The sequence below is a fragment of the Aotus nancymaae genome, unplaced genomic scaffold, assembly GCF_030222135.1.
Source record: "Aotus nancymaae isolate 86718 unplaced genomic scaffold, 86718_ANA_hifiasm-v0.15.2.pri h1tg000108l, whole genome shotgun sequence".
Classification (NCBI taxonomy): domain Eukaryota; kingdom Metazoa; phylum Chordata; class Mammalia; order Primates; family Aotidae; genus Aotus; species Aotus nancymaae.
Window position 1 is genome coordinate 11,050,876 of NW_026988523.1, and position 17,516 is coordinate 11,068,391.

General features: G+C 40.1%; 1 long non-coding RNA gene across 2 annotated transcripts in view; it reads left to right on the forward strand.

The window, feature by feature from the left end:
• The window catches only part of LOC105711697 (uncharacterized), a 148,001-nt gene that overhangs the window by 110,621 nt on the left and 19,864 nt on the right, over positions 1-17,516 (forward strand). For both annotated transcript variants that reach the window (XR_001106121.3, XR_010340476.1), the window contains exon 3: positions 14,842-14,964. This is a non-coding gene — a long non-coding RNA (uncharacterized LOC105711697). The remainder of the gene's footprint in view (positions 1-14,841; positions 14,965-17,516) is intronic.

Sequence of the window (17,516 nt, forward strand, 5' to 3'; positions counted from 1 at the left end):
CATTCGGAATAGGGTACCATTTAAAAAACATCATACTAAATATCACATAAAGGTCATTTCTATATGGCCTTTTAAATAATACAACCCCACTCAAAAATTTACATATATTCGGCTGGGCACGGTGGCTCACGCCTGTAATCCCAGCACTTTGAGAGGCCGAGGCGGGCGGATCAAAAGGTCAAGAGATCAAGACCATCCTGGCCAACATGGTGAAACCCCGTCTCTACTAAAAATTAAAAAAAAAAAAATTACTTGGGTGTGGAGGCGTGCGCCTGTAGTCCCAGCTACTCAGGAGGCTGAGGCAGGAGAATTGCTTGAACCTGTGAGGCGGAATTTGCAGTGAGCCGAGATTGTGCCACTGCACTCCAGCCTGGTGACAGAGCAAGACTCTGTCTCAAAAAAAAAAAAAGATTGCTTATTGGTAGCATATAAATTGAGAGTCAGGAATGATGATGCCAAACAACTGCAGATTGTCCACATGGGTAGCTGAGATAGTGACACCTGTGCTTTCTGATGGTTTAATGTATACAAATTTTGTTTCATGCACAAAATTATTTAAAATATTATTTTAAAAATTATTAAAAAAATTATTTAAAATATTGTATAGGCCACGCATGGTGGCTCACACCTGTAATCCCAGCACCTAGGGAGGCCGAGGCGGGCAGATCACAAGGTCAAGAGATTGAGACCATCATGGCCAATATGGTGAAACCCCGTCTCTACTAAAGATACAAAAATTAGCTGGGCGTGGTGGCATGCACCTGTAGTCTCAGCTACTCAGGAGGCTGAGGCAGGAAAATTGCTTGAACCTGGGAGGCAGAGATTACAGTGAGCCAAGATCATGCCACTGCACTCCAGCCTGGCGCCTGGCAACAGAGTGAGACTCTGTCTCAAAATAAATAAATAAATAAATAAAAATAAAAGATTGTATAAAATTACCTTCAGGCTCTATGTATAAGGTATATGTGAAACGTAAACAAATTTTGTGTTTAGACTTGGCTCCCATCCCTAAGGTATCTCATAATCTGTCTGGAAACATTTCAAAATCTGAAATCTAAAACACCTCTGGCCCCAAACAATCCAGACAAGGTATATTCAACCTGTATCTGGACTCCCATGCTCATTGGGCATTATTTACAATAGCCAAAGTATGGAAATAATCCAAGTGCCTGTCAACAGATGAATGGATAAAGAAAATGTTATAGACATGCATGCATGCACAAACACACACACACACACACACACACACACACACGTAATCAACTATCATTCAGCCATAAGAAAGGAGGAAGATACCACCATTTGTGATAACAGGATTGAACCTGGAGGAGATTATGCTAAGTAAATTAAGCCAGATACAGAAAGATAAATACTATATTTTCTCACTTATATGTGGAATCAAAACAAGTCAAACTCATAGAAGCAGAGAGTAGAATGGTGGTTGCCAGGGGCTGAGTTGTGGAGGAAGGTGTTAACCAAAAGGTATAAACTTTCAGTTCTAAGATGAATAAATCTTTGGAATTTACATGCAGCATGGTGACCGCACACACACACACACACACACACACACACATATTTTTGAGATGGAGTCTTGCTCTGTAACCCAGGTTGGAGTGCGGTGGTGCAATCTCTGCTTACTGCAACCTCTGCCTCCCAGGCTTAGGCAATTCTCCCACATCAGCTTTCCAAGTAGCTGAGACTACAGGCATGCGCCAGAACACCCAACTAATTTTTGTATTTTTAGTAGAGATGGGGTTTCACCATGTTGGCCAGGCTGGTCTCTACCTCCTGACCTCAAGTGATCTGCCCACCTCGGCCTCCCAAAGTGCTGGGATTACAGGTGTGAGCCATTGCACCCGGCCTATTGTATACTTGAAATTTGCTGTGTACATAGATCTTAAGTGTTCTCACCACAGGTAACAACGTGAGGTAATGGATATGTTAATTAGCTTGATTGTGGTTATCATTTCACTGTGTATGTATACATATAAAATATATAGATAATCAAATATTTATATGGATAAAATAATCACATTGTACATTTTAGAGATATAAAATTTTTATTTTTCAATTATACCTTAATAAGGCTAGAGAAAGTTAAACCGTTTTTCAAAATAAAAAATAAAATGTAAATGCCCATTTTTAAAATCAGAAAAGTAGATATAACAAAAAAAGAAATGGTATCCATAGTCCTACCATCCTTCTTCACCTTCAAGTCTTTGTTCAAATATCTCTCAGTGAGGCTTTTCAGGCCATCTGGTTTAAACTGGTTGCACTACCACTTCCACATACACAAATGCAGGATTCTCCTCATCCTTAGCACTTCAGGATATATGAATCACTGCTTAGGTATTTGTTCACTGTCTGTATCCCTACCCAGAATTTAGGCTCCATGAGGTCAGGGACTTTGTCCACTTTGTTCACAGTTTTATTCCCAGTGCCTGTGTACATTGTTGGCCTTCCATAAACATTTATTGGATGAATCCAAATGCAAGTACTGTTAACATTTATACTTATTTCTTCTAGTTTTCAATGCAGTGAGTCTTGTTATTTGTTAACAGGATGGAACACTAACATCTATTAAATGCCAGGCACTGTGCTAGGGATTTTACATACTATATTTCATTTTCTCTCTCAAAAACCCTCGAAGATATTATCCCTGATTTGCAGATGAGAAAAACAACAAAGATATTAAGTAATATGCTCAAGTTCACACCCTAGTAAATTGAAACTGGATTCAAATCAAAATCCATGACTCTAAATCTGTGCGATTTCACTGCATCATTGTCCTCTGAATAGTTGTACTCCTGCTGTGTATTTATTCGTAGCTATCTTTTTCCACTTAGCTTTATAGCCTAAGTATTTCCTCATGTCATCACATTCCATTTCCTATTTTAATGGAAAAAGCTAACTGTATAAATGAGGATCATAGTAGAGATAGCAGTAATATACATTGGCTGAAGGTCATAAACATCTATCATTTAAGTGTTTCATCGTGAACTTTCCTAAAAATCGTATTTAATCTAACCTTTGTGCTTTTGTCAAAAGCCCATCCTTACTCCTGTCTACCTACCCACATTTGTATTACTTGGGATTCTCAGGACCTAACTGCTTAAGCTTTTTGGTTTTTTTAGGGAAGTTATTTATGATAAGACACTAGACTGGCTCACAGATTTGAAGCTGAACAGTTAAGCCTTGAAAAGGACATGTCCTCTGACCCTTGGCCATTGGGGATCACTTGCCATCCCTTGCCTTTGAATCTGCCTGTTGGCATCATTCTCTCAGACCAGCTTTGAAGACACAGCTGCTTTGGGCATACTTAGTTGCAGTTCTCTGACTAGAGAAAAAAGGAATATCTTTCTCCTGCTCGAGTTTGAAAATGAGTGGTATGACCTGGATGTGACTTTGCGCCTATCCAGAGACCAGTCAACGTGCCCAGAGGAAAGAAGAACACTGATTAACTCAACTTGGGCATGTGCTGTAACTCTGAAGTACTTCATCACTAGTAGCCCCCACATGGTTTTAAGGAGCGTTTGCCAGAAGAAAAAAAATGCCTGTTCTGTACAAACAAAAGGTTGAATCCCCCTCTATAGGACCAGATCAAATGCTGCCTCCTTTCTTGATGACTTCATTCATTATGAGAAAACGTTCACAGAGCACCGACCATCCGGTAGGCATTGCTAGGTTCTGGAGACATCCATTCAGTCAGTCAATAATTTTTCTTCACAGCTTTCTGTGTCAAGTACTATACTGAGTTGCTGGAGGACACAGCAGTGAGGAAGACAGATGAGATGTCTGCCCTCTCAAAACTTGTGTCATGTTGGCCATGTGGGGGACCTCACGCCTGTAATTTCAACACTTGGGAGGCTGAGGCAAGTAGATCGCCTGAGATCAGGATCTCGAGACCAGCCTGGACAACATGGTGAAATCCCGTCTCTACTATAAATACAAAAAATTAGCTGAGTGTGGTCACACGTGACTGTAATCCCAGCTACTAAGGAGGCTGAGGCAGGAGTATGGCTTGAACCTGTGAGTCAGAGGTTGCAGTGAGCCAAGATTGCATCACCACACTTCAGCCTGGGTGACAGAGTGAGACTCTGCCTCCAAAAAAAGAACTTATGTCATGTGGGCACAACAGTTAATAAATAAGTAGATAAATGAAACAATTACAAATGGTGAGAAGAAATGAAGAGATGAAGAGCATACCTTTTTAAGAGAATGATGAAGGTGGGCATAGGTTAGGGTGTCTGCTTGGGTGGTGAAGGCCAGGCTCTCTGAAGAACTGATACTAGAAAAGTTAACCAACCCACGTGTCCTCCTTTTGAAGGCCTCACAGGTCTTAGCGTAAAGGCTGAGCACATGCAGATCTGCTAAAGTAAACGGGAAGCTAGGGAAATGAAAAGAAATTTGTAGCTTAGTGTAAAAGTAAAGATACTTTTGGGGCTGGGCGTGGTGGCTCATGCCTGTAATCCAAGCACTTTGGAGGCCAAGGCGGGCGGATCACCTGAGGTTGGGAGTTCAAGACCAGCCTGACCCATCTTTAAAAAAGAAAGAAAGAAAGAAAGAAATACTTTTGGAAAATTGAAACCTGTTGGATAAAGAAGGTCATACTCTCTTAGAGTTTTTGAAAAAACACATCATTTAACAGTCATTAAGAAAAAATGTGTGACCACAGGAACTGCAGAGTTCACAAGGCTTCAATACATATTTCAAAACAAGCCTCAGAAATAACAATCCAGTGTGTCACTGCTGTACGACTCATTTAAAATCCACAACAAAAGGGAAAAAATAAGACTATTTTGCAGGCCAGATACCTAAGCACTAAAGAACTTATGGGATCCTCTGAAAATCCAATAGGCATGTTTATGTCTTTATGGTGATCTTCTCCCCTGAATAAATTTGTTTGTTTTTAGAAAGAAGTAAAAACTTCTATTTTGAGATTGCTCTATACACAGGCATATTTGACCATGTACAGTCATGAACATGCTCTGTCTGTACATTCAGATACATAAAGGCAGGGGCATGTAGAAAGGATATGGATTTAGTTATGCAGAACTGGGTCCCAATTCTGGCTCCACTACATTTTTTTTTTTTTTTTTTTTTGAGTTGAAGTCACCCAGGCTGGAGTACAATGGCGCAATCTCGGCTCACTGCAACCTCTGCCTCCCAAGTTCAAGTGACTCTCCTGCTTCAGCCTCCTGAGTAGCTGGAATTACAGGTACCAGCTGCCATATCTGGCTAATTTTTGTATTTTTATCAGAGACAGGGTTTCACCATGTTGATCAGGCTGGTCTTGAACTCCTGGCCTCAGGTGATTCTCCCACCCCAGCCTCCCAAAGTGTTAGGATTACAAGCGTGAGCCACCGCACCTGGCCTGGTTCTACTACTTATTAGCTGTGTGATTTTCAGCAAGTTATTTAACTTTTCCATACCTGATTTTTCATCTGTGAAATAGAGATAATATCTTCATAGGATTTTCTGAAATTTTCATTACATCAGATGTGTTGAATACTAAGTAGATGTGTTGAATGTGCAATAGTAAACCCCTAATGAATGGTATTTATTTATTTATTTATTTATTTATTTACGATTTACTTATTTACTAGGCCTGGACAAGACATAATCTCATTTCTCTTACTAAGTTTACGAAAGAGCACATTTAGAATATTTTGTTTGCTTCTGATTCTGATCACACTAGAAACATAAAATGATAACCACTACTATTTCATTAACATGTCAGGAGTAAATTGGAACAAGTACAGCTGTGAAATAATTTGAGAAGGTTAAGTGTTTTTCTGTTCCTTCTACTTTAGCTCAGAACACATATGGGATACGTTTAATTATTCACGTGTAAAGGAAGGATCCCAAATAACATTCAGTCAAACCAGCCTTTTCACAGGCCAGAGGGGCCTTGGCCATCCATGTGAGTGCTGTTGCCTCTCCTGAGTTTTCTGCTCATTCCTGCATCTGTGGTCTGGTTCAAGGTATTTTTTTTTTTTTTTTTTTTTTTTTTGAGACAGGGTTTTACTCCTGTCACCCAGGCTGGAGTGCAGTGGCATGATCTTGGCTCACTGCAACCTCTGCCTCCCACTCTCAAGCAATTCTTCTGTCTCAGCCTCCTAAGTAGCTGAGACTACAGGCGCATGCCACCGTACCCGGCTAATTTTTGTATTTTTTTAAATAGAGACGGGGTTTTGGCATGTTGCTCAGGCTGGTCTCAAACTCCTAAGCTCAAGTGATCCGCCCACCTTAGCCTCCCAAAGTGCTGGGATTACAGGTGTGAGCCACCGTGCCTGGCCTCAAGGTGCTTTTTGACTGGACTGAACTTCACCTCTACTCATCTCAATTTCATTCATCCTGCTACCTAGTTATCTTCCTTACCTAGTTACTCATTCCATCTGCCATCATTGCTCTGGTTTTAGGGAAAGGGGATTTCATAGTTCTTTTGTTTCATCAACAAACAACATTTACTCTCAAATGTCTTAAATTTTTCTTGCCCTTTTATAAGCAGGAATTCCCTCTTAAATTATCTCAGCTCGTCTTTAAATCATGCTGCCTTAAACATGAAGTATTAGTATCTTACAGTTACTTATAGTTACTTGGTTCATGTGCTTCCTAAAGTAGAAATCTTTAAAGTATCCTACTTGAAAAGATGGGGCAATCAATACTTGAAGACATAGCCAAGTCCTTATGGGTAGCTCTAATCATGAGAAAGGTTTTCTTTTCATTAAACAGTTCATACAGGCTATCTCTGGAGAGCAGAGATGGAGGAAGATGAGAGGCAGGAAAGGAAAGGGAAAAAAGGAGAAAGATTTCCAAGTTTCATTCTATGCTCTTCTGTTATGAATGTATTTTTTCCCTTGTGGGTGAATTACTTAAATTTAATTAAAATCTGCCTCCCCATAATCATCAGTACTAGAATTACACAGAGTAAATCTAATGCTTCCTCCAAATGACACTTTTAAATCTTAAAGTACCTTGTCCTTTTCATGTCTACTCATCTTTAAGCTAAGGACGCTGTTCCTTCAAATGTTCCTCATATGATGGAGCACATACCTTTATTGGTTATCTCTGTAGTATTTATTTTTTTTCTTTCCTTGACCCAGTAGCCCCTGATTTCTGAGTGGAGCTCCATCTGCTTCTGGAGAAGCTGACTCCGCCCCTGCACCAAGGGTGGAGTACATGACCTATGCTAACATTCCTTTTTCCTGGCCACAGAAATGGCTTCAGGGGTGGGCATTTGACATACGCATACGCTAGCCCAATCAGAACAAATCTCGGAATTTGAACTAGAACTGCTTGTTTTAAAGTGTGGGATGAAAATGAGGATCCATGGAGCCTTGGGAATTGTTGATGTTTATCTTAGACCACAAAGGAAAGAGCCTACCTGAAAAAGGTGCCAAAATTCAAAAAGCAGGTGGAGAGATAGAAAATCTGAGTACTTGTTGTATCATGTGAACTCCCAGAAAGGCCTTGTTTTAAGGCAATTCTACTTAGGAATTATATTTCAACTACAGGTCAACACACTGTTTTGCTTAGCACAGTTTGAGTCTAGTGTTTTGTTACTTGTAAATGAAAATATCCCAGCTGATATGTGTGAGATGTTTCTTCCCTATAGTTCCCTTCCTTCAGACAGACTCCAGTTTGTCAATGCTTACAAGGTTCCCAGAACAGAACCTCCTGTTGTAGATGAGACTGACCGCTGCAGGCCACAGAAGTCTTCTAACGAGCCTCGATCAGAATGTGTTGCTGTTATGTCTGAACTTGAAACTGTACTGGAATTTGGATCATCCCAATTCTAACAACTCTCACCAGAAAACTATCTATTTTGCAAATCATTTGGGAACACAAACCCTAAACACCCAGGAGCTTGCAGGAGAAAATAGAAAGTATATTTCAGAAAATACTTTTGATTTGTTCCTTTTCTATAAAAAGTGTAATGTCCCTTCTGTTTCTGCTTTAATTTTCAAAAACAGAATTACCAACTCCTTGCTTAGTTTAATTTTGACATGTGTATTTAACAAATTGCAGGTTTTCAAATATAATTACTATACATAAGTACTGTTTAAAAAATTTTTTCTAAGCAAAGTAACCACCATGTTTTGCAACCATGTTGAGTAGTTACCATCAATGATGAAGTAAGAGCCCCAGGGATCTTTCCTGGGGAAGAACACAGCTCATGCACCCCCAAGAGGCCTCTGGGTTGACATTTGCTTGGTAACTTTACCAGGGTCCAGATTCTGGACCTCAGTTTGGGCAGGTCAATAAACTAGACTTTATGAGTGTATTCCAGAGGTGCAAACTCAGTGGAACACTCACATGAAATGGACATGTAAATCAGAATGCCAATGCATTCATTTTTCAATGGAGGGGACCCTTTGCAGGAGACAGATGACCTGAATCTCATTCTGAACACCTCACTTCCCTTTCCTAGGGGCAGATAATTGGAAAGCTGGATTAGTAATCAAGACAATGGCTGGGTGAGCATGGAATTAAGAGAGAGGGAGTGGATTGTCTTGAGGACTATTTCACCCAGGTCATGATGAGACTCTGATAAAATATATCCTCACATATGGATGATAATATACATCTAAGGGGCTTGGCACGGTGGTTCATACCTGTAATCCCAGGACTTTGGGAGGCCAAGGCGGGTGGATCACCTGAGGTCAGTAGTTCAAGACAGCCTGATCAGGATGGTGAAACCCCATCTCTACCAAAAATACAAAAATCAGCAGGATATGGTGATGGGTGCCTGTAATCCCAGCTACTTGGGAGGCTAAGGCAGAATTGCTTGAACCCAGGAGCTGGAGGTTGCAGTGAGCCAAGACCATGCCATTGCATGCCAGCCTGGGCAACAGAGCGAGACACCATCTCAAAAAAGAAAAAAAAAGTCAAATCCATCTAGGGGCTGAAGAGATTGTGTCATGGTCCACATTACCGATTTTTCTTTGTAGAATGACAATAGCTAATACTTATTTATGGTAGTTCTTACCATGTGACCGATCACTATTCCTGACATGTTATTAACTAACTTAATCTTTGTAATAAGCCTTTGAGACTTACGCTGTCATTAGCCCCATTTTACAGATGCTAACACTGAGTCAGAAAAGGGGTAAATGATTTGCTAAAAGTTGCATTGCTAATCAAGTGGTAAAGTGGGATTCGTAGGTAGCCTGGCTCCAGAGTTGATGCCTTAAGCTGCTATGCTATACTGCTTCCTGAATGCTGTGTTTTTCTGTGCTACACACTCATCTCTACTGCTACATCCTACATAACACATTAACTACTTTATATCCTATTTGACACCACCTCTATAGTTCTGATTCCTGATAGTGCTATGTCTCTGAAATATTTTTATCTATATATATACACATACATGCATAAAATGTATGTATATACGTAATTTTTCTCAAGAATATATATGTGTGTGTGTGTGTATAAAATCCTTTACTGTTCCCTCTATACATACCAACAAATATGAACAAAACCATGCTAGTATGGGCTTTTGGCTAGGAAAGCAACTTTGTTATATTGAACCGGACAGTGTGATGATAGTTGTTAAAATAGGATTCTGCCTATATTTAATCCTTCTCCAAAAAAGGAAATATTTTGTTTCAGAGAAGTATTACGGCAAGAAACATTAGAGAAGAATGAGGAACATGCACTGGCCTTCTATCAGAATGTAATGCTCTGGTCAAAGCGAGCTCTTCCTGCACCAGGCCTGAGGCAGCACACCCTCAGCCACACGGTCTCTGAATCTCTGCAGAAGAGCCAGGTTCAGTCTGGATTTTATTGAAGTGATCGTATCCTTCCTTTACAAGGATTGTTTTAAAACCACTATAATCTTAAGAAATATTCCCTTGTTATTTTCTTGTTAAAAGTTACTTTTTTTAAAAAAAGGTTAAAAATTTATGATTCAAAAGCCTAAATGTACGAAAGACAATTCAATGAAAATTCACTGAATTGCCTTTCATACATTTAGGCTTTTGAATCATAAATTTTTAACCTTTTTTTTTAAAAAAAAAAAAAAAAAAAAAAACCCTAACACTTGGTTTCCCTCCTGGGAGGCAATTATTAGTTCCTTCCTTCCTTATCCTTCCAGAGATATTCCATTATCATTTCCTTTTATTGTCACTTTTTTCCCCCAGGAGATATGTACTCGGGCCTTTTAAGCTTATTTTGCCATACTTTCTTTTTCTTTTTTTCCTATCCCTTCTTTCAAAAGACAAGGTTAACCTCTCCTGTGGACTTTTCTTCTAAATGCCAGTCTGCCCTCAGTTGATATGAATTTCATCCTTTTCCAACTCTGGTTGCTGTTCTAGCTAGGAATAAGTTTGTATGCGACAGCTGGTGGTCCCAGTTACCCTTCCAATGAATGATGGATAGGACCAGGAGGAGAAATGGTTCCTTAATATCATTAATTACAAGAATTTTGTTAGCTCAAAATTCTAGAACTGACAGTTGCTTCCAACTGTTACCAGCTATTAATTTGGCTGAGGTGGTGGGACTCTGAGTGCCTTTCTGCAAACAATCCGGGACAGCGGCTGGCTCACTATATATCTTCTTTTAAAGCCTCTGTGACAGTCGATTCTGGATTTCTTAGGCCTAAAATAATATCCTACACCCATTCCCGGGTCCACATGTCTGTCACTAGCCATGTGACCTTGCAGGGGTAATGTACTCTAGGTACTTGGTTTCTTGTCTGTAAGATGAAGGAATTGGATGCAATGATCTCTCAGCTTCCAGTTCTAAAAATTCCATAAGAATATGAGATCTGTTGTTAAATGGTGATAACCACAGTCCTTTTCTCTTTCCCCAAAAGCACTTAAAGCTTGAAGGAGTGAAGAATTTGACCATGATCTTAAACAAAAGCTGATGCGTCCCTGCACAGTTTTAAAGCAACTGTTAAGGGGTTTCTATTCTGTTTTGTCCTAGAGAGTTTAAGAACTGCTTGTCTCATACCTGGAAAAAAAAAATTCTGGCCCCATACACTGGCATGTAAATTTTAAAACTGATTTTTAGTTATTATGAAAACAGAAGCATGGGCTGGGTGCAGTGGCACTCTGTAATCCCAATACTTTGGGGTGCCAGGGTGGGCAGATCACCTGAGGTCAGGAGTTTGAGACCAGCCTGGCAAACATGGTCAAACTCCATCTCTACTAAAAATAAAAATTAGCAGGGCATGGTGGTGGCATGCGCCTATAATCCCAGCTACTCAGGAGGCTGAGGCAGGAAAACCGTTTGAACCCGGGAGGCGGGGTTGTAGTGAGCTCAGATCACACCACTGCACTCCAGCCTGGGTGACAGAGTGAGACTCTGTCTCAAAAAAAGAAAAGAAAACGCCAGGCACAGTGGTTTACGCCTGTAATCCCAGCACTTTGGGAGGCTGAGGCGGGTGGATTACAAGATCAGGAGTTCGAGACCACTCTGGTCAAAATGGTGAAACCCCATCTCTACTAAAAATACAAAAATTAGCCAGATATGGTGGTGCACACCTGTAATCCCAGCTACTCAGGAGGGTGAGACAGGAGAATCACTTGAACCTGGGAGGCGGAGGTTGCAGTGAGCCAAGATCGCACCACTGCACACCAGCCTAGGCAACAGGACAAGACTCCATCTCAAAAAAAAAAAAAAGAAGAGAAAAGAAAAGAGCATTAGGTATTTATTACTTATTTTTTTATTTTGAGACGGGGGTCTCATCTCACACTGTCACTAAGGCTGGAGTGTTGTGGCGCAATCTCAGCTCACTGCAATCTCTGCTTCCTGGGTTCAAGTGATTCTCCAGCCTCAGCCTCCGGGGTAGCTGGGATTACAGAGGCACAAGCAACCACACTCAACTAATTTTTTTTGGTTTGTATTGTTTTAGTAAAGAAGGAGTTTCACCAAGTTGGTCAGGCTGGTCTCTAACTCCTGTCCTCAAGTGATCTGCTAGTGTCAGCCCCCCAAAGTGCTGGGATTACAGGCATGAGCCACTGCACCCGGCCAAGCATTAATTGTTTTTAAAGTATAGAAAGGCAGTGGCAAAAGAGCAAACCCCTCCTTTTTAATCTCACCTGTATAAGATCCAGTTATCTGTAATTCTCACCCAATTTGAATATTATTTTGAGTCTTTAGATTGGCAGTTTTGCAGAATGCTTGCTGAGTTAGATGCATCTCCCTACAAAAGTTCAACCTGGCTGCAGTGACCTGCCTTTTCGAGTGGCAGTACACTGGGTGCTGCATTTCCATGTAGGCACATTGGCTTGGTAAATTCTGAAACTCAGTTTTGTCAGGGCACTCAGAAGTGTCAGGTTCTCAGGACCCCACTACACAAACCAAACTCCTCATAGACTGATATTCAATCCAGATTGACAACTCATCTATTTGCAATGGGGAGATGTACTTTCTTCACAACCAGGATACTCAGGCCTGCTGTCTGGGCACCACCTCTCCTATATCAAGGTACCTGGGGAAAATTATTTCATTCAGAAGATTTGAGGAACATGTTATTAGTATACCCAGGCCCTGATAGATAGGATAAGATGAACAATTTCTACTCTACAGAAAGAGAATTCTAGGCTGCAAGTGCTTCACATTTGATTCATTTACTCATTCAGCAAACATTTACAAGCCCACTAGCAGATTTACTGGGCCGTTAAAGCTTAAGTTTCATGGCCCTCACTTACAAGGGCCCTTTTAAGGCTGTTTGACGGGCCTGATAATATGTGCATACATTCATACTTTTTGTAAGACTTGCAAAAGTGATATATTGTACATGCAATAGGTTAAAACTACTATCTCTTTGTGTGCTGACCTCCTCCGTCACACTTTCTCTGGAGTAGGGTGGCATTGGAATATCTCACAGGCATTTTGGGAATCTGGCAAATGAGAAGTTGAGTTGGGGCTACATTTTGTTGGGGTTTAGAGGACTGACTTCCCCATGTCAGAATGGCTTTGGGGAATGCTTCTACTGCTACTGAGCCAGCTCACCCAGTACTGAGACCCAAGGGTCTCGATGGTCAAAAAGCCAGATTGCCACGTGAACATGTCCTGTAGCAGTGAAGGTAAGTAGAACAAAAGAGAAAGAAGGTTTGAAATGTAGAGTCAGAAGCTAATTTGTGGGAAACCCTTCCAGCCTTCGCATATGTAATGTTGTAAGTAGAAGTTTCAGTAATCTCGAATGCCTATTCAAATTGCAAGTTTTCTCCCATCAGGAAGAAATTATGCAATACATCCAATTATAAACATGCCATTTTTTTTTCTTTCTTGATAAGAATGAGGAATAGTAGAACTTACTAGAATCTACGTATTTGTGTTATAGTATTATTAACTATAAATATATGCATGTGAAAAGTTAAGTATTTTATACACCCCAATCATCAATCAATATTAATTTTTTTTTTTTTTTTGATCAGCCAGGTGAGAAGACTGAATTAGCTTCCAGTTCTCTCTCTATAGATTCAGAATGCAATGATATCATGGACCCAGACTATGGTCACTTAAAAGCCAGCAGCATTCTCCTTCCACACACCCAGTGCTCAGGTCTAGGGATCTTTGCTGAGACTGGGCCTCTGGTGCTAAGATCCCAGCCCTTAGATTCAGAGTGCAGCCGGCCTCTGCTGATGCTTCCCAGAAACTGCTGCTGAGCAGTGTGCGATTCCCCTTGGCTCCCCCTTTCTCCATCCAAGGGAATTTCTAGAGAGAATTACCATTTTTCTTCAAAAGTTAAAAAAAAAAGAAAAGAAAGAAAAAATAAGTATTTGCCTTCTCCTCTTTCCTCCAGGACACTCTTCATAATTCTCTTCAAAGGCCCTGAGACTTTTACAAAACCCAAGAGGAGACTTTGAGTCTATTGCTGGTAAATCGTGCCTGGGAAAAGTCCCCAGGCCCAGGAATGCAATGAAAGATGTACTTTCTCCCATTGAGAGAACCTAGGAACCCACTCAAAATAGGAAGAAGTGAAAAATATTGAAAATGCAAATTAATATAAACGGAATGGGGTAGAAGGTATTATGGGAGTAGAATATAAAATGGTGTGTGTGTGGTGGGATTTGGCAGACACTGCCAAATTCTTGATCTCTGCATTTCTTTGATTGTTTTGTTTCTTTTTAATTTTTATTTATTTATTTTTATTTATTTTTGAGACAGAGTTTCCCCTCTGTCTCCCAGGCTGAAGTGCAGCAGCATGAGCTTGGCTCACTGCAACCTGTCTCCCTGCTCAAGTGATTTTCTTCCCTCAGACTTCTTATCTTTTTTTTTCTTTTCTTTTCTTTTTTTTTTTTTGAGATGGAGGCTTGTTCTGTTGCCTAGGAGGGCAATGGCGCAATCTGAGCTCACTGTAACCTTCACCTCCCAGGTAGCTGGGAGCCTCAGCCTCCCGAGTAGCTGGGATTACAAGTGCCTGCCACTACACCCAGATAATTTTTGTATTTTTAGTAGAGACAGTTTCCATCATGTTGGCCAGGCTAGTCTCAAATACCTGACCTCAAGTGATCTACCTGTCTTGGCCTCCCAAAGTGCTAGGATTGTAGATGTGAGCCACCATGCCCAGCACAGCCTCATGATCATGCCTCAACCTCCCAAGTAGCTGGGATTGCAAGAGCACGCTGCCATGGCTGGCTACTTTTTGTATTTTTAGTAGAAATGGAGTTTTGCCACGTTGGCCAGGCTGGTCTTGAACTCCTGACCTCAAGTCTTTAATGACCAGGGTTTTAAATATATATATAATTAAAAATATTAATCTTCTTTTGAGTTTGCGATTTTAAAGACTTGTTCAAGAAATTGTTCCGGACACTGAGATTGTGAAGACATTACTTTTTTATGTATTCATTTTTTGAGACAGAGTCTCTCTCTCTCACCCAGGCTGGAGTGCAATGTTGTGATCTTGGCTCACTGCAACCTCCACTTCATGGATTCAAGCAATTCTCCTATCTCAGCCTCCAGAGTACCTAGGATTACAGGCATTCGCCACCACTCCCGGCTAAGGTTTGTATTTTTAGTAGCAATGATGTTTTGCCCATGTTGGCCAGCCTGGTTTCAAACTCTTGACCTCAAGCGATCCATCCACCTCAGCCTCCCAAAGTGCTGGGATTAAAGGTGTGGGCCACCAAACCCAGCCTATCTTATATTATTTTCTAAAAGTTTTACAGTTTTGCCTTTTACTTTTAAGTATATAATCCACTTGGCATTGATTGAGGGGTGGGGCATGGTATGAAGTAGAGGTCCAAATTAATTATTCCCTTATGGGTAAACAATTGTCCCAGTACTACTTATTGATTTCCCATGACCTGCACTGACAGTGCTGACATAATTCAGTTTTTCACATCTATGTGGGTCTGTTTATAGGTTCCTTTTTCTATTTTGTTGACCAATGTGTCTGTTCCTGAACTAACACCACACTCCTAATTACTTTGGCTTCATAGTAAGTCTTGCTATCTTATAAGGCAGTTACCCCTACTTTACCTCCAGCTATATTTTTCTTCAGACTCTTCTTGGCCACTTGTTCCTGTATATATATTTTTAAATTAGCTTATTAAGTTCCAAAAGAAAAAAAATCCTGTGTTGTCATTTTGATTGAAATTACATTGAATTTTTAGAACAGTTTGGGTAGAACTTACATGCTTATGAAACTGGGACTTCTAAAACATAAAATTATATGTCTTTCCATTTTTATAGGTCATCTTTATTTCAATAAACTTAAAAACAACTTTTGATGTTTATCATATACTTCTCTTGTTACGTTTATTTGTAAGTGTGTTTTTTGGCTTAAACAATAGACATTTATTTCTCACAGTTCTGCAGGCTGAGAGTCTGAGATCAGGATGTCATAAGCTTTATTTTTTATGATTTTTTTTTTTTTTTAGTTGAGGGCTTGCTCTGTTGCCCAGGCTGGAGTGTAGTGGCACAATCTTGGCTTACCGCAACCTCCACCCCCTGGGTTCAAGCAATTCTCCTGCCTCGGCCTCTGGAGTAGCTGGGATAAAGGGGCCTGCCACCACGCCCGGCTAATTTTTGTATTTTTTTAGTGGAGATGGAGTTTCACCATGTTGGCCAGGCTGGTCCTGAACTCCTGACCTCATGTGATCCACCTGCCTTAGCCTCCCAAAGTGTTGGGATTACAGGTGTGAGCCACCGCTCCCAGCCAGTTTAGGGCTTCTAAGTAGAGTCAAAGCCACAGACCTTTCAAAGCCTGGACTCAGAAATCATACAGGTAACTTCCATTGTATTCTGTTGGTCAAAGGAAGTCACTAGGAAGGCTCACTTTTAAGGGGAACAAAAATAGAATAGACCTCCTGATGTGAAGAGAAATAAAATATATGACTTTTTTTTTTTTTTTTTTTTTTTTTGAGACAGAGTCTCACTCTGTCACCCAGGCTGGAGTACAGTGGTGAGATCTCAGCTCACTGCAACCTCTGCCTCCTGGGTTCCATCAATTCTTTTGCCTCAGCCTCCTGAGTAGCTGGGACTATAGGCATGCGCCACCATGCCCGGTTAAATTTTGTATTTTTTAGTAGAGATGGGGTTTTACCATATTGGCCAGGCTGGTCTCAAACTCCTGACCTTGTGATTCACTTACCTCAGCCTGCCAAAGGGCTGAGATTACAGGCGTAAGCCACCACACCCGGCCTAGAATAAGTTTTTAAATATTGGAGTGATGTGGTCCTTGAATGTTTGGTAGAAATGGCGACAAAACTGGTGGGGGTAGTGGTGATGGTGTATATTTGCTTTGATTTGGTTTGGTGGGAAGATTTCTAAGTATTTTTTTAAATTTCAATTTCTTTTTACATCATAGAATATGATTTTTTTTATTTTTTATCTAAGTATTTTTTATTTTTTTTAATAGTAGACTTAGTTTTCTTCTATCTTCTTGAGGAAGCTTTGTTAAGTTATACTCTCCAAGAAATGTTTCCATTTTCCGAAGTTTTCAAATTCCTTGGCACGTAATTGTTCATGGTATTCTCTCACCGTTTAGTATCTGCAATATCTACAACATGGCCCCTTTTAAATTCCCAATATTGTTTATTGGTGTTCTCTTTTGTTTTTCTTGATAAGCCTACCAGAATTCTGTCTATTTTACTCATCTTTTCAAAAAACTAAGTTTGACTCTGTTGATTTTATCAAATGTATTTTTCCCATTCGTTTCTGTTCTCTTAACTGAATTATTTCTTTTTTCTACTTTTTTGGATTTCTGCTGGTTTAGCTGGACGTTGAGCTCATTAACTTTCAAACTTTCTTCTTTTCTTTGAGTACTGCTGCAGTATTTCCATTATGATTCAATTACAAATATTTTCTCATTTTCATTGTCTTTGCTCTCTGAGCTATTTCAAAATGTATTTGTTAATTTTCAAATGGGTGAGTTCTTACTAGTTATCTCTTTAATATTCATTAGTAATTTAGTTGGACTATATGAAGAGAATGAATAAATATATTATGCTCTCTGGCATAATATAGGCTACTACTGTATAATTATAATATATTTTAATTGTGGCCGTCTTTGGCTTATTTCTACCATCTTATTTTCTGCTATTTGTCTTTTT